General features: G+C 35.8%; 1 non-coding gene across 1 annotated transcript; it reads left to right on the top strand.

Annotated features, from left to right (window-relative positions):
* Positions 1-3,677: 3,677 nt before the first annotated feature.
* Positions 3,678-3,784, top strand: LOC133787440 (small nucleolar RNA R71). Its single transcript, XR_009872462.1, has one exon. It is a non-coding gene; the product is annotated as a small nucleolar RNA R71 (small nucleolar RNA).
* Positions 3,785-22,752: the final 18,968 nt, after the last annotated feature.

Here is a 22,752-nt window from a genome sequence, read left to right as displayed (position 1 = left end):
TATTTTGTTAAATCAAATAATTAATTAATTACACATAATTAAACAATATTTATGTTTGATACATAGAAAAATATTTTACTTATCACATAAGTCCTTTTTGCCCATTTTTTTGAATTTGCCTTTGACAGTGATTGTTTGAGCCATTTCGGGGACCATGGACCTATAACATTAAGCTCCAACAAATTGAAACTAAATAATTAAACTCTTTAATTATAATAGTTGATTTATTAATTCTGATATTACTCCACTATAAATTTAGAATTGCACTCTTTATGTTATAGATATACTTTTACATAAATCTTTTTCTTAAGTCGTCCATTGATATAACCATCTTACAATAGTTCAACCCTCTAATTAATTAGTTCATAAATTAGAATGAGAGAATTACCATTTAACATTTCTCATTTACTTCTTATTCCTTAAGTACCATTAATTCACTAGTGAATAATTAATCTATAATCTAATTATAGATTTGAGCTCAAAATCATTCAGTTCCAGAATTAACCCTTAAGGGAACTAATATACGATTTGTTAGGAAAGATTAGATTTCGTATTGTTGATACATGTTCCCAGCCATCCATGATATTAAATCTCCAAAACCAAAGTCATTAGCCTCATTCTTTGAAGAGACCTTAACGAATGAATCAAAAGATTTAATAATAAACATGAACAGGAGTTCATAAACACTCAGGATTTAGGTTGATCTATAAATGATCATCAGTTATGATATGAATTACAAGTCTTTATTGTTAAATGGTTTTTGGATAAAGACTTTAATTCATATCGGTCCATGTCATATATAATCATATTATATAAAGCCCCTATACCGAGATGTCTTTCCACATCAATAATCCGAATCTAGATTATTTGTATCATTATGATACTCAGTAAACCGTACTTACAACTCCAATTAAAGAATTCCATAACTTTAATTTGTTGTTGTTGACTATTTTTATTCATTCATGTGATCTTAATTCTTTCGTACTAATACAAGATCACATCCTCAATAATGAATATGAAATTTTTCTAATATTTACAAAATTATTCAAACAATAATTTAACAATCTAAATATGACAATAATAATAAACCATTGTATTTATTTATTCACAGAAAAAAACGAATGTCTTTACATGCTTTTAGGACACACTCCTAACACATACACCTTTGAAAAGTCGCAGGTGCATTGCATAACCCAAAAGGCATGCGACAATAGGCAAAAGTTCCGAAGGAGCCTGTAAATGTAGTCTTTTCTTGATCTTTTAGGGCAATGGAGATTTGGTTATATCCCCAATACCCATCAAGAAAACAATAATATGCATGGCCAACTAAACGTTCAAGCATTTGATCAATAAGGGTAATGGAAAATGGTCTTTTCTAGTAACATTATTCAGCTTTCTATAATCTATGCACACTCTCCACCCCGTTTGTACTCTAGTAGGGATTAATTCATTTTTCTCGTTTTCAACAACTATGATCCCAGACTTCTTAGGCACAACTTGAACTGGACTAACCCATTGACTATCAGAAATAGGGTAAATTATACCTACGTCTAATAATTTTATGACCTCTTCTCTAACTACTTCTTTCATATTTGGATTCAGCCTTCTTTGACATTCCCGAGAGGTTTTAGCATTCTCTTCTAGATGGATTCTATGCATACATATGGATGGGTTAATTTCTTTAATGTCTCCAATGGTCCAACCTATGGCCTCTTTATATTTTATAAGGACATCTAACAATTTATCTTCTTGTTCTTTATCTAAGGCGAATGTTATGATAACAGTTAAGGTTTCAGACTCTCCTAGAAAAGCATATTTTAAATTTTTTTGGCAAAGGTTTAAGGTCTAACTTTGGAGACTCATAAATTGATTGAATGTGATCTAAGGGTGAAAAAGGTTCAACTTTGGTTTCATTTAAGGGTATAGACTCTAGCAAAGAATTCACATCATCATTAGAATCGTCAACATGCAAGTTCATACCAAAGTATTTTTCACAAAAGTCAAGTAAGTCATTTCCATCATTTTCACAAATACTATCTATCATGTTAACTTCATGCACTTCCTCACACTCAATAGATTTAGCAACATTAAAAACTTTCAATTCAACAATCATATTTCCAAAAGATAATTTTAAAATACCGTTACGACAATTAATGATTTCATTAGATGTAGCTAAGAATGGTCTACCTAAAATGATAGGAATTTGAGCATGCATATTTTCCATAGGTTGAGTATCAAGAACAATGAAGTCAATAGGAAAGTAAAATTTATCAACTTTTATCAAAATATCCTCTATAATGCCTCTAGGAATTTTCACATAACGATTGACTAATTAAAGAGTTATAAAAGTAGGTTTTAGTTCACCAAGATCAAGTTGCTTCTAAACAGAATAAGGCAATAAATTCACACTAGCACCCAAATCAAGTAAAGTCTTGTTAATAAAATGATTACCAATAATGCATGAAATTGTGGGACACCCAAGATCTTTATATTTAACAAGACTCTTATATTTAATAATGGAACTAGCTTGTTCAGTTAAAAATGCCTTTTTAGGATCATTAGTGTTTCTTTTAACAGTACAAAGATCCTTTAAAAATTTAGAGTAGGCAGGAATTTGTTTAATGGCATCTAAGAAAGTGATATTGATACTGACTTGTTTAAAAACTTCTAAGATGTCATTATATTGGCCGCCTTTTCTAATTGGAAGTAATCTTTGTGGGAATGAGGCTTTTGGAATGAAAGGATGGATTGGAGTTTCCTTGTTTGAAGAGTCATTGGCATTAGAACTAGAAAGTTGACTCTTTTCTTTTTCTTCTTCAACCTCGGGTATGTAATCGGGTTTGACAATGTTCTTTCTGGACTTAAGAGTTGAAATTGATTTGACTTATATATTATGACTAGACTTTCCTATCTCATATTAACCTTTTGGATTTGGGATAGGTTGACTAAGGAATGTTCCTTTTTCTCTATCAGCTAAAGCAGTAGCGAGTTGTCCTACTTGCGTCTCGAGTTTGGTAATTGATTGAGACTGATTTTGTAGGATTTGTTGAGTGGGTTGCATAAATTGTTGTAATGTATCTTCTAAGGAAGGTTTCCTTTGTTGAGGATATGGTTGATTTTGTGGGGCGTGAGTTTGGTTTTGCGTGTTGTATTGGTGCCCTTGATTCATTTGAGGTTGGTTTTGTCTCCATGAAAAGTTTGGATGGTTTCTCCAATTTGGATTATAAGTGGATAAAAATGGGCTATCATTTGGTTTCCCATAAGCATGAAGAGCATTGGCCTCCTCAAAAAAGGCTTCTTGGTAGGAAGGACATGATTGGGCATTATGGCAAGGACTAGAACATATAGAACAAACATCTTTCCTTGGTTGTATTGGAGAATTTATAGTTTGGCTTATGCCTAAAGCTTCTACTTTTCTCACTAATTTGTCTAAGGATGTTCTTAAGTCTAATTCATCTTTTACTTCATACCTTCCTCCTCTTTTTGGTGAATTAGTTAACCTAGACCTAGGATCAAAATAATTCTGTTGTTGTGAATTAACAGAAAAATCTTCAAGGGCGTCCCAAGCCTCTTGTCCTTAAAATTTAAAAAAATTTCTGGTATGCATAGATTGAATCATTTGACAATTAGAGGGAGTCAAACCATCATAAAAATATTTTACAAGTCTCCATTTTTCAAAACCATGATGAGGAAATTTTAATAATAAATCTTTAAGTCTTTCCCAACATTCATAAAACTCTTCATTATCTTTTTGAAAAAGCTCGGAGATTTCTCTCCTTAGACTATCAGTTTTAGACATAGGAAAAAATTTCAACAATAATTTATTATAAAGTTGATCCCATGTAGTTATAGACCCCGTGGGACTGGAATTTAACCAAGCTTTTGATTTGTCTTTTAATGAAAAAGGGAACAATCTTAGTTTGACCGACTCATCAGAAAAGTTTTGAAATTTAAATGTTGAGCAAATTTCTAAGAAATCTTTGACATGCATGTAAGGATCCTCTCTATCTAACCTATAAAAAGATGGCAACAATTGATGGTTTAAGCTCAAAATGGGTAGCAGAAGTGGTTGGAAGAACAATACATGAATGAGCATTAGATTAAATAGGTGCAAAATACTCAAGCAATGTTTTTTCCGGCACAACATTTTCATCAACAGGATTTCCAGTAATATTAGCAATTGGTTCCATGATGCTCAAATTTTTACTAACACTTTCAATTTCAAACAAAGATAAACATCTTTTTACTAATCGATTTTTAGAGTTACGTTCCCAATGATGCATACAATTTTCACAAACAAGGCAACAAAGATGATCTCAAACAAACAATTTTCTGATGTGAAAGATCACTTAAAACAACAACCACAGAGCATACTTAGAATTTTGAGAGATTTCACAACAATATAATTTTTATGGTTTACTTGTCCCCAGACCTATTTGATTTCGCTTACTCTCACACTACTAACAACTCCCCGAGGTTAATTAGTCGAGGCGGATTGGGAATTTTGTTCAAATTTCCTTTAAGCAAAAATTGCTTATGGTGAAAGGACAAGATTTAGGTTTTTTTTTCAAGTAGTTTTTTCACAATTACACAATAATATAATAAAAGACAAAGAAAAATAAGGTAAAATTAAATAAGACTATCAAAAATTAGGCAAGAGTAGGGAGGCAGAGCATGCCATCAACCATAACAAAAAAAAAGGTAAAAATTAGGAGGCACAAGTGTCATCAACTAAAACATAAGATAAAAGACTAGGAGGCAAGATTTCCATCAACTAGTAACTTGCAAAAAAATAAAATAACAAAACAAGATAAATAAAGAAAATTACAACAAAGGTTAGGAGGCATAAGTGTCGTCAACTAACAAAGATATACAAGGAACAAAGTTACAACAAAATTAGAAGGCACAAGTTTCGTCAACTAACAAAGATATACAAGGAACAAAGTTACAACAAAATTAGGAGGCACAAGTGCCATCAACTATAAAAAAATAAAAATATAGATTGATAGGAGGCACAAGTGCCATCAACTAAAAAAATAAATAAATATAACTATATAAGTAAGTTCTTTTTATGGGTGGTAGAACCTTCCCAAATTTTCTTTTTATCTTTTTTTTTTAGTTTTTATATAAATATCTACTTTTTTATATTTTTGTATATATAGTTTTTTTAAGTGCAAAAATTAAAATAACTAGTAGAAGAATTCACTAACCTTGAGATAAATTTCATTTTTTTTCTTGCAATTCCCAAGCAATGGCGCCAAAAACTTGATGGAACCAAAACGAGTATGTTTTAAATATTTATAACTCGCAAGCGCACGAATCATATATGAAGTATAGTGTTCGTGTAAGCACGAGATCGAACCCAAAGGAGTTGTCAAAACTAAAAAAGAAAACTATTTTAAACCAAAATTAATAAATTCCAACCTAGCTCCAAAGATTGATGAGATTTAATGTCATGAACATAAAATAAAAGATTTAAAGTAAAGTTATTTAAGAGAATAAAAATAAACCAATTATGATTTGAAAATAAGTTGTAAAAAAAATAATATTAAGATACTAGAATCCACAAAATGTAAGTTTAATAATACTTATGAGTATATTGATTTCCAAGTTTTAGTGATAGTTAAAATAAGTCAAACTATCATTTTCCAAATAGATTTATAATTTTAAGCACAAACTATTTCTAAAAAGATAGGATTTTTCTTCACTTTTCAAAAAAATATAATTTCAAAGTATTTAATGTGAATCAACCTAATGAAACAAAAAAAAAATCAAATAACATTAATTATAAGGCAAAACATAATATTTTTGTTCTAAGCATTGGATGTGTACAATTTAATGGCACATCTTACACAAAAAATATTATGTTTTGCAAAATGAAGAACAAAGTGCAATATAATCTAATAATCCAAAATATGAGATATTAAAGATGAAAGACATATATGAAGAAGAAAAATCCATAAAAATTCTTGCATTACAAGGGAGATCAACATACAACATAAATATTATCTAGTTACAAGTTGCTTCATCATGATCTTAATAATCTTATGAAAAAGATTAGAAGCACATAGCTAGAATAGAAATTACAAAATAAATAAAATACATACTTGAAAATGCTCGAAAAACACCAAAATGGAAGAGAGAATGGTAGAAAAGAATATGGTAACCAAAAATTAAGCACCCCAAAATGATCTTTAAATTCCATATTTATAGCAAAAATGAGATTATTAAAATTAACAATTTATATTAATTAAATTGATTAGATTAATAATAATATGGAAAGTAGGGGTAAATTGTAGGGGTGATGATTGTTATCCCCAAAATTTGAAAACGATGATGTGGCAATAGAAGTGACAAATGGCAAGGAATGGCTGGGTAATCTGACTCAGGAGTGATCCGGTAGACCGGTGAAGATTTTTGACTGACCAGTCAAGTGTCATGACCGACCAGTCAGGTGCTTGTCCGGCCCGTCATGTGCTTGTCCGACCAGTCAGGTGATTATCCGACCAGTCAGGTGCTTGTCCGACCAGTCAAGTGTTTGGCCGACCAGTCGCTTGTCTTGGCCGACCAGTGAGGGTTTGGCCGACGGGAGAAGTGTTTTGGCCCTCTAGTTTTCCTTATGGGTGCAATGTGGACCGACTAAACAAATCATTGCTACGCAAGAGATCCCAGTAACGGCTTCAGCTAGAATCGGTCATACCTGCAAGGGAATCTCTCATATTATCCCAAAGAATCGCACATTATTGTATTTTAGATGTTATTATTAATTAAAATATTGAAAGAATAATAGAAAGATCTCGTTTATGAGGGACTGCATTTGTACGATCCTGGGCTTATAAATACAAAGCTCATGGCATCAGGGAAAGGATTGAGATTCTAATTTTCCTAAGAGAGTATTTGTATCTTGAGAGAAATATTGTATTATTTTCATCTGCACTGAAGAAACTCAGTTGACTCAGGTTCATCTAATCTTGAGTGTAGATTCATAATCATAACTCTAAGTGGACTAGGCTATTACCAACACATTGGGGCTGAACCACTATAAAAATTGGCTGTGTCGTATTTTTCTCTTGAAGGTTTATTATTGTTTTGACGTCTACACGTCGTTGGCCAAAACCGCGGTCAACATTTTGGTGCTTTCATTGAGAGCCTAAAGAGAAGAAACACACGACTATCATATCGAAATGGCGCCCAAGAATACCAATATGGCATCCAAAAAGTCAGGCACGTCAAAAAAGCCTACTAGATCAGAAGATCCTGGACTGCAGAACCCAAAGACTGAGCCCAGGGTGTTTCTCGAGGAGACCACTCCAGAAGTTGAACAACTCCAGGAAGCAATAGGCACTTTCCAAGAGGAGATGATGCAATTCAATGCTCGACATGAGTCTTTCGCTGAAGAGATGGCCAAGCAGAGAGCTGTGTTAGAGCAGCAAAGGCGCGACATGGAGGCCAGAAGCGAAGAGCTCAGACAACGACAGGAGGAAGTCGACCGGAGACCTCATGAAGTAGCACTTGCTCTAGAAGCGGCTACCCAATTGGCCAAAGCCAATTCTTAAGTGGCGGCACGAGCAGCCTCCCAAGGAGCAAGAAATAATAATGTTGATCGAAGGACCACTAACAGAGCCAATTCTCGTGGACTAGACAGAAGCAGGAGTAACCCCCTTGGTCGGGAAGATGATGGGGTCCACTCTAGAACTGCATCAACACAGAGGGAGAACTCTAGAACTCCCTCTAGGAGCCAACGATCAGAAACTTCGAGATCAGGAAGTCACCGATCGGGTAGTAAAAGGATTCCACCCAGGCAGGATCAGACCAGGACTCCTCGAGATAAGAGGACTTCACAATTCAAAGATGGGCATGGTCGTGATGAGGCTGATAATCATCACACTGACCAGCCAAAGGAAAAGGAGGGCAATGACCAACAAGGAGGAAAAGACTGCCCGGGACGTACCGAAAAGCCTCCATTGCACCCCGGCCAGCAGCGTAGTAGGAGAGAGCAAGTCCCGCGTAGTAATCCCTCTGGAAAATCAAAGAGTACGGTGTTCTATCGGGTAGGAGAGCATGCTTCCCGAAAGGATCTAAGGGATGTTATCACCAACAAGAGGAGGACCGTCCCGGTCGAAGGGCAAAATCTGAACCGCCTTGCCAGTCAAGTAGAAATACTTGACGATAGTGCACCAGATGGTAATGCCCGACTAGGCGGCCAAGACCCTGGAACTTCGTCAGTTGCACCAGCCATCCAAGCCCAGCTTGACGTGCTAACAGCTGCAGTGCAAGGTTTATCAAAACAACCTTCCGAGATAGATGCGATAGACCACCGGAGTGGCAGCCCATTTTATGCCCAGATTAGAGCAGCCCAGCCTCCGGCAAAATATAAAGCACCGGTTCTGCCAGTATATACAGAAAAGGCAGATCCCATCAGACATGTTGGGAATTTTGAGGACCAAATGGAATTTCTCGAAGTAAGTGACGATTATCGGTGTAGAGTTTTCCCGACTACTTTGTCAGATACCACCCAGGAATGGTATTGGAAGTTTAAGTCGAACTCCATAACCTCTTGGGAGGCATTCAGGAAGGAGTTTTGTAGAAAATTCAACACTGCCCGGACCCCACCAGTTTATGACAACCACTTGGCAGATATCAAACAAGGAAAAGAAGAGTCTTTAAAGAATTATATACAGAGATTCATGAGAGAAGCCAATAGAGCAACTGTTGTAGGAGACGAGGGGAAGATGGTTGCCATATCCGCTGGGATAACTTATCAGAGCCCTTTGTGGGATAGCATACATAGAAGTCCAATTTCAACACTTCAACAATTTCTTGACTGAGCAGACAAGTATATGAAATTGGATGATGCAATCGAGAAAGAGGAGAATGGCATAAACAATCCAGACGGATCAACTGACTCTCCTAAGGATGGTGGAAAGAAACGTGGAAATAATGGGTCTGACCACCATGAGGAAAAGAAAGCAAAGTTGAGTTCAAAAGAAAAGCCAACCAAGTATGAGCCTCAGTTCACTAATTACACCACTCTCTCGGCTAGCCGAGCAGAAATATATCTTGCTAGTCATGAAGAGGTTCTCTACGAGAAACCTCCACCCATCAGGAAATTTATGAGGAATAGAGATATGAATAAGCTTTGTCGTTTCCATGGAGATTATGGTCACGACACGAATGAATGCAATCACCTCAAGGACGAGATATAATTTCTTCTCCGGTCGGGTAAGTTGAGAAAGTACCGGGCAGAGACCCCAAGGAGAAGGAGGCAGCAGCAATTCTGGTTTCAAACGACAAAGATCTCCACCCTTGCAGCCCGGGCTTGTGGACTTTACCTTAGACACTATATGTGGAGGTCCACACTTGGCTGAGGATAGCAACAAAGCAAGGGAGAGGTATGCCGAGACACTTTGACATGAGCGGGAGTGCTAGGATCAGGAGCCACTGGAACGACGAGCACCTGTGAATATATTATTTCTAAATACCGCTTTCAGAGTGGTAGTTTAATTTCAAGTTGTTTAACTTGTTATTTAAATTTGGTTTATGAGCTGGTTATTTGCTGACCAGTCATCTATTTTTGAACAGTTTTTGTTGTTTAAGACTCGTTATTAGACACGTTTTTTCCTTTTTAATTTATGAGTAATAAAAGAGACTACGCGCAGCATGGTATATTTTTGCTACAAATGTGCATGTGTGTTAATTATTCGAACATTGTTCAACTGGTCGGTAAAATCGGACAGTGTTCAACTGGTCTATACGTTCAAGCAGTGTTCAACTGCTCGAATATTTTCAATATATTCTAGTGTTTCACGAGCAATAAACTGCTCGAACAAATTCGGTCAAGTGGCAAGTGACCCAGGATCTTTCAACCCTCGATCAATTGGGGGGCACATGGGGTATGCTGGTATATAATTTAACACAGGCAATAAGAGCACGAGTAAACGTATTTTCTTTTAGGCTGACTTGTAAAATTTTGAAGTCAAAAAAGGCCATTAAGCTAACTTGTTTGACAAAGCTTAAGTAACTTGGAATTTTTCAAAATTTCAAGTTAGAAGCAAATATTCGTGTGACAATAAACATTATGCTCATAAAATGTTAGAGCAATAAGAGTGTGAGAGAGTATACTTAGTATGGACTTATGAAATGTTTAGAATTTCTAAGTTAGAAAACTAAGTACTCATGCGAAAATATAAGGCATACATCAGAGTGACTTTACTATTCACAAAAAACTTATAACTTTTTAAGTCTAAAAAGAATTAGAATGTTTTAAGTTAACAAAGAAAAGTAAAGTATAAATGCCAACAGCTCGGGTGTACGATAAAAATATCAAAGCTGCTAAGCAACAATTGTCTTCATAAGAAAAAAGAGTAAACTACTGGCCACGTACAAAGTTTAGCTGATCAGGTGCAAAGTTTTCCTGGTCGGGAGAGCAAATACAACTTCCCTGGTCGGATGAGCATATATCACTGGTCGAGTAGGAAACTCTGTTGTTAAGCATGACTAACAATGATGAGTTCCTGGAGTGAACCATTTTTTACAAGCCTGAAGACTTGAGAGCAATTAGAACCGAGAGCCGAGCGGTTAGGATCTGGTGTCCGATCGGCTAGGCTTTGATCCAACTAGATAGGCGTGTGGCCGGGCAGTTATCGTGCGTGTTTGTGCAGGATGGGTTGCGTCCGAGCAGTTGGAGCTGGCATCCGAGCAGATGGTGGCGTGTCCGATCGGGTAGCATGAGTGTCCGAGCAGTTGGAGGAGCATCCGAGCGGCTGGCGTGCGTGTCCGAGCAGCCTGGGGCTGCGTCCGAGCCGTCATGCGCACATCCGAGCGGATGGTGGCAGGCGTGGTGTCCGAGCTGTTTCCTGGGCATCCAAGCAGATGGAAGAGTGCCCCGACCGGCTGGGTGATGGTCCAAACGGATGTCGTGGTGCCCAAGTGGTCCACGTGGTGTCCGAGCGGATGATGCGGTGTTCGGGTGTTTAGGCCAGGCATCCGAGTGGTTTGCATGGAGTGACCGAGCAGTTTTGGGGGCGTGTCCGAATGTCCGAGCGGGATGGGGTCTACGTCCGAGCAGTAAGCGCGCATCCGATCAGCTGGGTTGAGCGTCCGAGGAGCTGCTGGCTGGCCATCCGAGGAGCTTGTCATCCGAGGAGCTGGATTGGTGTGTCCAAGAAGTACATGCACAAATCTGAGTGGTCTAAATAGCTGAAAGTGGCCAAGGTTATGGGTTTGATGGGCTAAAAGGGGAACCTATTTTCTTGACTTTGAACTATGCAAACAAGATCAAAAAGTTGAATGTCAAGGGGTCAACAAACTTCAAGATAACATCAATGATTATCCTATACCCATGAGCCCGAAAAAGCAATGGAAATAGGAAACTGATAACTATCGTTTTTATGGACAGGAAAGTTCAGTCGTGGGTTTACTACAAAAGTGAAAGTTACTAATCGAATGGAAGCTTTTGGATGACCACGAAAACATTTTGCTAGAGGAAAAGTTTATCATATGAGTAAATCATATAATAAACTTGGGGGGCAAATGTTATCCCCAAAATTTGAAAACAATGATGTGGCAATAGAAGTGACAAATGGCAAGGAATGGCTGGGTAATCTGGCTTAGGAGTGATCCGGTAGACCGGTGAAGATTTTTGACTGACCAGTCAAGTGTCATGACCGACCAGTCAGGTGCTTGTCCGACCCGTCATGTGCTTGTCCGACAAGTCAGGTGATTATCCGACCAGTCAGGTGCTTTTCCGACCAGTCAAGTGTTTGGCTGACCAAACATGTGTTTGGCCGACCAGTCACTTGTCTTGGCCGACCAGTGAGGGTTTGGCTGACCGAAGAAGTGTTTTGGCCCTCCAGTTTTCCTTCTGGGTGCGATGTGGACTGACTAAACAGATCATTGCTACGCAAGAGATCCCAGTAACGGCTTCAGCTAGAATCGGTCATACCTGCGCGGGAATCTTTCATATTATCCCAAAGAATCGCACATTATTGTATTTTAGATGTTATTATTAATTAAAACATTGAAAGAAAAACAGAAAGATCCCGATTATGAGGGACTGTGTTTGTATGATCCTGGGCTTATAAATACAAAGCTCATGGCATCAGGGAAAGGATTGAGATTCTAATTTTCCTAAGAGAGTATTTGTATCTTGAGAGAAATATTGTATTCTTTTCATCTGCACTGAAGAAACTCAGTTGACTTAGGTTCATCTGATCTTGAGTGTAGATTCATAATCATAACTCTAAGTGGACTAGGCTATTACCAACACATTGGGGCTGAACCACTATAAAAATTGTCTGTGTCGTATTTTTCTCTTGAAGGTTTATTGTCGTTATGACGTCTACACGTCCTTAGCCAAAACCGCGGTCAACAATGATGATTTTGGGTAAAATGTTGTAGAATATTGGGTAAAAATTGGCATTTTTGGATAAAGTGACAAGGGGACAATTTATGGGCTCAAGGAGAACAAAGAGGAGGCTTGGTGGCTGGGTTGTTGGCCGGTGAGGTTCAGGCCTAACTGAAGGGGTAGGTCCATGGGCTGGGCTTGTGCATGGGCTTGCTGGGAGGAGCATCTGGCTTCTTGGATTGGGTCGGTTGGTGCAGGTGGACCCAAAGGCTGGGAGGAGGGCTGCAGGCGGCTGGGTGAGTGCAGGAGTGGGCCTGGGCCGTGGCTGGAGGCAGCTGGGATGGCTGGTGGGCCTGGGTCGTGGAGCGTGGCTGAGAGAGGCTTCCTTTTTAATTTCTCAAAAATACCTCTTTTTTTTCTCTTCTCTTCTTTATTTTCAAGCACAAAATATGCAATAAATTCCCTACAAAATAAACATAAAATAAATCATAATAAAATATTTTCAACTATAAAATAAATCAAGATCATTCTTTGAAAATATTAATTATAACTTAATTTATATTTAACATTTAAGTTCAATAATACAATATTTTTTTACCTCAAACTAAACAACAATAATTCAAATAATTAACTACAATATTTTACAACAAAACAACTATAAAAACACACAAAAGTAAATAAAATCAAAATAAACCCAATGAATTCAAAATTATTTAAAAACTTAACAAATCAATTAAAATCTCAAGAACTAAGCATCATTTAGCATATAAAATATGGTAAAATAACTCTATTTTGTAGATTTATCAGTTACTAAGTGAGTTTAAAATGTGCTAATCACTCGCTAATCGAGGTTTTAGGTTAAAAGTGTAGCTAAACTGTGTTAAAATTCGTTACCAGTCATTAATTATAAAACATATGATATTCATTGAAATCTCAGAAAGTTTACAGTTGGGATCCCAAAATACTATTTAGAAAATATTTACAATTCAAAATACATTTCAGGTCGACTAGACGACAAAATTCAGATTAATACATAACATCTCCAAAAAATACCCCTGGTCCTGGCAGCTAGGTAGGTCGAACATGTACACGTCGCTTCACGCTCTCCGTACTCATGGTTGTTCGACCTTTCCTTTGCCCTTACATGCACCATAGAGCACCCGTGAACCGAAGCCAAGCAAGAAAACTCAACATAAAACAATCAACATATGCATATCTATCAGCAACATATAACAAAACAGCCAACAGGCTAACACATAGCGGCCATGCTGTCCCAGGTGCATTACCAGGCCCTGGGTTCGCAGTCTTCACCGTGAGGATGACTTCAGCATCTGAGAGGGACTCACCCTAACGGCTCGCACTCCTCGTGCTCAATGTCACTCATGGCCCCTTGCCGTACTTGGCTTTGCACTCCACGTGCTAGCGCCGTTTTCGACCCTTGCTGTACTCAACTTCCTGCCATTCTCGGCCTTCGTCGTTCATTCACAAATATGCAATACATAGCATATAATCAATAAATACTTAAACAAATACAAAACATAAAAAATAGGGCTACGCCTTGCAATTCAATCACATAGGGTCGTGCCTTGCAATACAAAATATAGGGCCATGCCCTGCTCTACAGGTACAACATTTTTCTTACCTATGTCCCAAGCTTCCTTAGCACTGAAATCCCGAGCACAGTCCCCTAATCCGAGCCTCGCTGAAGACCTAGTCACAACATATCAACAATAGCCATCCATCAAGCTCTAATCCATTAAATAACTTTGGGATATAATTCTAGTCTTCGGGACCATGGATTCTATCAATCCGGGTGATAAAATCCATCCCAAACCTTAACTTTTGGGTTCCCGAGCCAAAAACCCTCAAACATCCAACACTTTGAATTAGGGTCACGGCCCAGCCCCTTAAGGGCTGCGACACGCCCCAAAACAAAGGAAAAATGCCTCCTTGTTTGGAGACACGGACCGCAACATACCCTTCCTAGGGCCGCGACTCGAACCCCCGAACCCAGAAAACCTCCATTTTTCCTACATTTTCCTCGAGCCTAAACATTAATCCCCATATTCCAACATCAATTAAACCCAGAATTCATACTCATATAGCCTAAACATCCTAACAAACTCATAACAATCCCCATATACTCAGAAAACACTTAAGATCATGTATATTACCTATTCCATGCAAACTTCAAAGTTCTAACAGAAACTCTATAGAATTTAACAGGTTCCAATGGATGGAATTCCTTACCTTGCTGATAACTTTTCCCTTGAGCTAATCCCAACCACAGCCAGCTTTCATTTCCTCAAGAACTAAGCCCAAAATTCTCCAATAAATCAAAGTCTTCAAACCTAAGGAAGAAGAAGAAGAAGAGAACCGAAGGAGAGAGAGACTTGAGAGCTTATCCTTCTCTTTTTCTGAGTTCCAATAATTTCCTAAGCCTCTAAGTGTATATCCCATTTGCTAAAAGACCAATCTTCCCCTAAGCTTATCTTAAATCCTCAAGTAACCCCAAGGGCGATTCAGTCATTTACCCAAATCCCGTTAGGTCCCTGAGTATTCCTATAAATCCCTATTTAATCCTGATATGTCCAATAACTACCAAACTACTACTCGTTACTCAATAAATTCCAAACACATAATATATACCCAAAATACCCCTAGGCTCCTCCCAAGCCGGGTATTCGACCCCGTTGTGACTTTCTAGCTAAACTACTCCCTAGGACTGTCTCGAATCGTGCATCACAAATATATCACCACTCACACGTGGTGTCAATCACAATATACACAAATATTTCATCTATGGCCCTCAGCGAGCTAAAATTACAAACATGCCCCTAATAGCCAAATGGGGCCCACATGCATATTTAATTCACCTAAACATGCATTTCTAATCACATACTCATCAAATTTACAAATTAACATAATAAATCAATTATTGCCCTCTAGGCACGCTAATCAAGGCCCTAAGCCTTATTAGCAAATTTGGGACGCTACAAAGTTATGGGCATCTGTTGAACTGAAAATTCAAATTTATTCAATTATTATTCATTTATTTATTCATTTTAAAAGGGGTTAGTTTCACTCCTTAAACTCTATAAATAGGACCTTTCACTCAGCCATTTCATTCATCATTGAAGCATTCTTCAGAGCCTCCAAGCTGCTAAGTCTATTCTAGAGAGAAAACACTAGGGTTTTGGGATTAAAAGCTTTCCAATCTATGCTTTTCTAAACACTTTGGAAGTAAGATAGAGTGACATTTCAGTATTGAGGTGTAGATCAAGGTTCTAGTCTATCCAAGGTATTCTTATCCTCAAGTTTAGATCATTATAGTTATTTTTTATTCTTTCATTTTCTTCCAGATCCTAACTTATTATTATGGCATTTTGTTAGGAGTTTGAGTTTCTTGAAACTTAAGGTTTTCGACAAGTTACTATCTGGATGGTTTAGATCTTCTTTTCATCTCCTTTTCTTTAGAAAACTTATGGATCCTATAGTTTGATTTTAGGAGTTTTCCATCCAGTTCTTGTCTCCAATATCCCGGTTTTTGGTAAGAAAAATAGGGTAGATTGTATGTGTTATGTTATGTTTATATGCTATGTGTATTTATGTATATATATATATATATATGTATATGTTTTATGTTGTAGTCACTTGGGAAATATAGTTGCTTAGATAGAAAATTAGCAAAATCCCAAGATTTGTATCATTATCGTAGATTATAGTTATGATTTAACCTACCTCGAATAGTAGCAAGAGGACCTAGATGGTTTCTATCACATACTACGGCAATGAGTTAATGATCAATAATATTGTAGTCCTGTGTTGTTATGATTTACGTTTTTACATCATATGTTCTATGATATATGTTTTTAGTCTTATGATTTATTATATATTTTAGTAGATTTTCCTTGTTGGGCATTAGACTCATTCCTTTTTATTTTAGATGGTGCACGAAAATAAGCTTGGATGGCAGGACAGATTCATGACAGCTTTGGCATGTGTATTGGGAGAGGACTGAATGGATGGACTGCTGGAAAAGATCGAGGATGAAGTTTATATTTTGAGTCTTTTTAATTTATATATTTATTTTTCCGCATTTAGTATTTGAACAATTAATTAAAGGTTTTGTTTTCCTTATGTTTTTATATAATAACAATGAGATCCCGTATTTTGGATTTTTATAATAAAGTTCTATCATCCTATGTATGTATTCCAAAATAGTAGTTATGCTTAGTAGTTTTAATGGTTCGAGATCTTAAAATTAGTCGGGGCATTACAAAACACTACTATGAAAACATGCTTTTATGATACTTTTTTAGGGCATTCACCTAGATGCAAGCCCTAAAAAAAACTCCTAGACTTTTTAGGACACTCATTGAGAGTCTTTAAAGAATTTCTTTTAGGAAATGCGGTGCGAGCCCTAAAAACTGATGTGTGTCTTAAAAGTTTGATTTTTTTTTTTACAAAAGCTCCTGAACTTTTTAGGACATGCAGTGCAAGCCCTAAAAACTTATGTGTGTCCTAAAAGTTTGAATATTTTTTTTAACAAAAGTTTTATTATATGTTAAATCATAAAAGAAAAAAAAACACTCAACCCATTCTCTCTCTCTCTCTCTCTCTCTCTCTCTCTCTCTCTCTCAACTTGCTGCCAGCCACGAATGGCGACTCTCCGACCACCCCCACCTACACGCGCTGTCCAGGCATCTTCCCCAGCCCCTGAAACCCCCATCCCTGCGATCCCCTAGCCGCACGCACCCCTAGCCCTCTCGATGAAGCCTCCAAAGTTCGGCGACTATGTGGGTTTCCGAAACATTTTGGGCATTTTCTGACAACCCCGAGCCAAATGACCACCACCACTGCATTCCTTGTGCTTTGGGCTTCAAAAATCACTAAATGATCGGACTCAATGGTCGTCGGAATTGGAATCGACGTTCACCGGAATCCATGGAGATTCAAGAATTCATGGCTCTAATCCGGCCATTCTAGGCTTTTCCAAGAGAAACCACCACCACCACAACGCTCCTCGAGCTTTGGGCTTCGAAGCCCAGTCATCATTTTCTCAAACCACCACCGTGGGGTGGTGGCGCTGCCGTCATCGTTGAAGTTCTGACAGGAGCTTTGACTACCAATTAATTTTTTTTAAATTAAAAATAAAACTTTTCTGGACTCGCAATGCGAACCCTAAAAACATTCTTTTAAGGCCCGCAACGCGAGTCCTAAAAAATCTAATTTTTGAAGGTTCTTGAATAGAGCTTGCGCCTCCGCAAGTCCAAAAATCTTTTTTTTTTTTTTTTTTTTGTAGTAGTGAAATATCTATTATACCGGTATTGTATCGATGTATAAACAAATGATATATTACATCTATTGTGCAATAGTCGTTTTAAAAAAAGCTTTCACTTCGGTTGTGTAGTAGTGTACATCCACATATTGTTTAGGTAAAATAAAGTATTATTTCAATGATAAAAAAAAGAAAAAGAATAGAGATAGATATAAGTGTAACAAATTATAAACTTTCATAATTTTGTGGCACTAGCTAGCTGTAACAATCAAGGATTTATGGTCGCATGGTATTAGTAACATTGTTAGGTATTATATATGGGCGTAATATATACATATATAAACAATTGGTAAATTTTAGAGAGTTTCATTACAATTGATATCTTGTTTAATTTTATCTTACACTATTATATTGATCTTTATTTTTTTTTCTTCAAATTCTGTTTTAGAGATTAATTTAGTTATAGATGAAACATAAGAGAACTGTTTTAGTAATCTTTAAAATTTTATTATATATTATGCAATTAAGACAAGTATTTTTGTTTGTTATCCCAAAAATATGTGTAAGGCGTACACGTATAAAATTTAAAATTGGATTAGAAATAGAATAAGTGGGAAGAAAGGGTTGTAGTACAATGAGATCATGGAATACCTTAAAATAAAGATTAGACGATGGAGTACACAAATAGCAATGTTAATCTATTTAGCTAGCTGTGTATGAACAAGTAGGCGTATTTTATTGTACGAGCTACGCTAACTCTTTGAATTAAAATTTCTTTTGTTTAGTACTTTAGTCAAATAGTCGTACATTCAAAAGAATCGTTTTTTAATGCAACCTAATATCATTGACTACACCAGAATTGTTGGAGTACAATACGTACGCCTTTTTCTTTCATTTTCATTTTTCATAGCGCAAGTGTATGGAAGTGTAAACTCACTAGTTTCTAATTTATTAATTCAGATGTATATGTTGGAATATTTATTTATTTGGTATATAAAATCAATTTGTTTCAATTAATTGATTTAATATATTAAAGTCAATATTTAATTTATTGATAAAATATTCTAAACTATATATTCATGTATATAGTTTCATATATCGTTGAAAATTGGAGATTGTTAATTCATATTGTTTCTCAATTTTAGTTACATTAGAAATTTTTTGGTAAGTGTTTCTAATAATTTGTTATTTGAGAAACTAGTTTAAAAACAAAACAATGACCATATACATACACGTTCATGGCCTTAAGTTGAAATTTTTATTTATTATTTATTTATTTTTTTATTCAAATATGTATTTTCGATCTATTTGAGTATTAGGAAATCTTAAGATTATATTTTCTAATGTTTTGATGTATCAAAAACAAGTTTTGAAACTCAAAACAACTTTTGAAACTCAAAACAACTTTTGAAACCTTAAGAACCCGGTTATAGTCAAACTTTTTCTTTGATATTAATGTTTGATTTTAAGTTGTTGTTTATGAAAAATAAGGCTATGAATCTTCATATCTACGTATTTACATGAGTTATGGGCTTTAAAATCTTGAAAATCGACGTCAAAATGGGGTTTTCCAGCAGGGTACACAACCGGGTCCGAAGGACCCATTTTTCTGCAACCGGGTCAAATTGACCCGGATAGATGTTAAAGAAGGTGGAAAAACGACATGTCTTTTTCCACCATGCAGCGCCAAAAACGACCCATCATTTGACGGGTCCTACGACAATTCTAAGGGGAAAACAACATATGGTTTTTTTTTTTTTAAATTAAGAAAATTTGAAGAAAAAATCCGAAAAATTACATTTTTTATTTATTTTGGGATTTTATTATTTTCTTGATTTTAATGTTTATTTAGACAATAAATATCATTTTTAATTTTTTTTCAATTTAATTAAAATATATAATTTTGGTAAATTATATATTTGGAAATTAATTAAAATGTGTAATTACTTGATTTTGGTGTATTTATTGCATGGTATATTTCTTTTATTCATGCAATATTAATTAATTGTACTATATTAAGAATGTAATTACTTTTTGTTTTACAATTAAGTTTGTGCAATTATTTTATTAATTCACCAAATCAATAAATGATATTATTGTCTTATTTAGCATGAATATTTTCTGCCAAGCATATGTATGGAATTATTGTATTTATTTTCGTACATATAGTTAATTATGCTAATTTGTATGATTATTTTGTTACTATTCTTGCAAAATTTATTATTAGTATAAGTATCTTTCATTTTATATGTATGTCTTTATAATTTTAAATACATTATATATATTCCATTATTGTGCTAGATATATTTAGATTATATTCAAACATTAAAATAGGTTGAATAATATTTAGCACATTAATCTTCATAATTTATTCATAAAATATTCATAAAACATTTAGGGTGAATAAAATTATGAATAATTCCTGAACAATTTTGTGGTTGACATAAGAACGCATGAAACTGAGACATATGCTCAATCTAGAACGGTTTTTAATGATCTTCGGATGACCACACTAGGAGCACTACTCTCTGTGATTGCCTATTATGTTATAACGAAATTGTTCTTAGGTCTTCCTAGAGCCTAAAACATAATGTCTAGTGAACCATATAATTTTTCATAATTAGGGAGTAGCCACAACATCTTTAATTATATAAAATTATAAAGGATCACATAATGGACATAAATTGTGATTAATTAAATAGATGTAATAATTTTACCCCACAGGGATTTTATTATATTTATATAATTAATTAGGATTTTAAATTAATTTTCTTACACTACTACAAAAACACATTTTTAGGACACTCACCTAAATGCGAGTCCTAAAACAGCCTCCTGGACTTTTTAGGACTTGCGTTGCGAGTCCTTAAAGATTTTGTTTTAGGACTCACGGAGCGAGTCCTAAAAACTATGTGTGTCCTAAATGTTTGAGTTTTTTTTTTTAAAACAAACACCTCCTGGACTTTTTAGGACTAGCATTGCGAGTCCTAAAAACTTATGTGCATCCTAAAAGTTTAAATTTAAAAAAAAAAATCAAATTCCCTCCAATTTTCCTTAAAATTTGTTTTTAGGACTCGCAATAAGTGTCCTAAAAACATATGTGGGTCCTAAAAAAACTTAATAGAAAATTTAAGTGTAATATTAGTGGTAAATTTTAAGGACTCACTTTGGGTGTCCTAAAAACTTTTAAGTAAAAAATGATAAATAAATTAATAAATTAAAGTTTTATTTTAATAACTAAATTAAAAAAAAAAACAGATTTCTTTTATTTTTATTTTTTAAAAAAAGAAAAGAAAATTTAATTTTATTTATTTGGGGTCCGAATATTGTATTTAAAAAAAAAAATCTGATCAAATATCTCCTAATCCTAAACGTTTCAGCCTCCTCCTCCCAACCCTCTTCTCCCCAGCCGACCATGCATCACAGCCTCCTCCTCCCAACCCTCTTCTCCCCAGCCGACCATGCATCACCTATCTCCCTCCCAAACCTCACGTCGTCGACGAGATCCATGGCTTGCTCAAGCAGATGAGGCGGTGGCTCGCGGTGGGGCTCGTTGAACGGTGGCTCGCGGAGGGGCTCGTTGCAACGCCGTCGACGAGATTGCTCGCTGAGGCGGTGGCTCGGAGGGACTCGCTCACAGAGGCAGGGGCTCGCTCATAGAGGCGGTGGCGCAGAGGGGCTCGCTCACAGAGGCGGTGGCTCGAAGGCGGGTCTTCATTTTCAGGTGGTGGCTGGCTGGTTGTGTTTGTTTGGATTTTCAAGTGTTGTATTTGTTTTGATCTTTATGTCAATTGAAAAGTTTTGTTTGGATCTTTGTGTCAATGGAAAAGTTTCAGGTATGTTATTCAGGTTGATTGTATATAATGATGTAATATTATTGGTATAGATTAATGTTTGCATTATATTATTCAGGTTGATTGTATATAATCATGTAATATTATTGGTATAGATTAATGTTTGCTTTGATTTTATTTTTGTGTATCTTTAATATATTCATTCAACTAATAATAATAATATTTTTTATAATTTATTTATTTTAAATATATAAGTATATATTTATTATTTATTCAGCAATAATGAGATTTAAAAAAAAACATTGGGTATTTTACCCAAATTTTGATTTATAAAATAAAATTATATAATTAATTAAAAGGTACTCAAATAAATTTTTTAGGACACACATTGCGAGTTCTAAAAAACTTTTTTTTGTAGTAGTAAAAACATTTTAGGACTCGCAACGCAAGTCCTAAAAACCTTAGTTTTTAAGGCTCGCAAATAGAGGACTCACGTCCTGCGAGTCCTAAAAGCTTTTTTAGGACTCGCAATGCTAGTCCTAAAAAGTCTTTTTTGTAGTAGTGTTAATTTACCCACAGGAGTTATGAAAATTAATTTAATAGTTTTATCATAAAGTTTAATATAGATAGAAGTATCAAACCTTAATTTAGCCCAAATAATTCGTTTGAATAATCTATCATTCTTTACATCCAATTTTATTAAATTAAAAATTTAGCCCACAGGCAATTTTTGTTTAATAAAATTTCATCATTCAGCATGTTATACATTGGTAAAACATGACTTCATTAAGCCTCAATCTTCAAAATCTAAGTTTGTAATCCTATTCATGCAGCTTCTTCATCATCCTCTAGTTTCGCTGAAATCCTTACCGAAATTCCTTAGCTTAGGGGTGACAATTTCAAAATCTGGAAGGAACGAGTTCTTCTTCATTTAGGCTGCGCCGACATGGACTACGCAATAAGGAAGGACGAACCTGCTGCAATCACTGCGACTAGCACTGCTGCTCAGATCGCACTATATGAAAAATGGGAGCTGTCCAATCGCCTTAGCATCATGTTCATCATGTCGAAGATCCCTCTGGGAATGCGTGGATCGGTGGAGCAACCTGAGAAAGTCAAAGACTTGATCAAACTGATCGATGAGCAGTTTGACACTTCGGACAAACCACTTTACAACAACCTCATCCACCAGTTCCTTGCAGGGTTTACAAAACCTAAGGAAGCCAGTGGGAAGTGAGCAAAGCATCTTATCCGGAAACAAGATGGGCTCACATGTGGAGGCTATTGGAACGTGCCATTTAGTTTTAAGTAGCGGCTTTGTTTTAAAGTTA

This window comes from Humulus lupulus, chromosome 6 (genome assembly GCF_963169125.1).
Source record: "Humulus lupulus chromosome 6, drHumLupu1.1, whole genome shotgun sequence".
Classification (NCBI taxonomy): Eukaryota; Viridiplantae; Streptophyta; class Magnoliopsida; order Rosales; family Cannabaceae; genus Humulus; species Humulus lupulus.
Note: the sequence above shows the minus strand (reverse complement) of the source record. Positions and strands in the feature narration are given on the sequence as shown.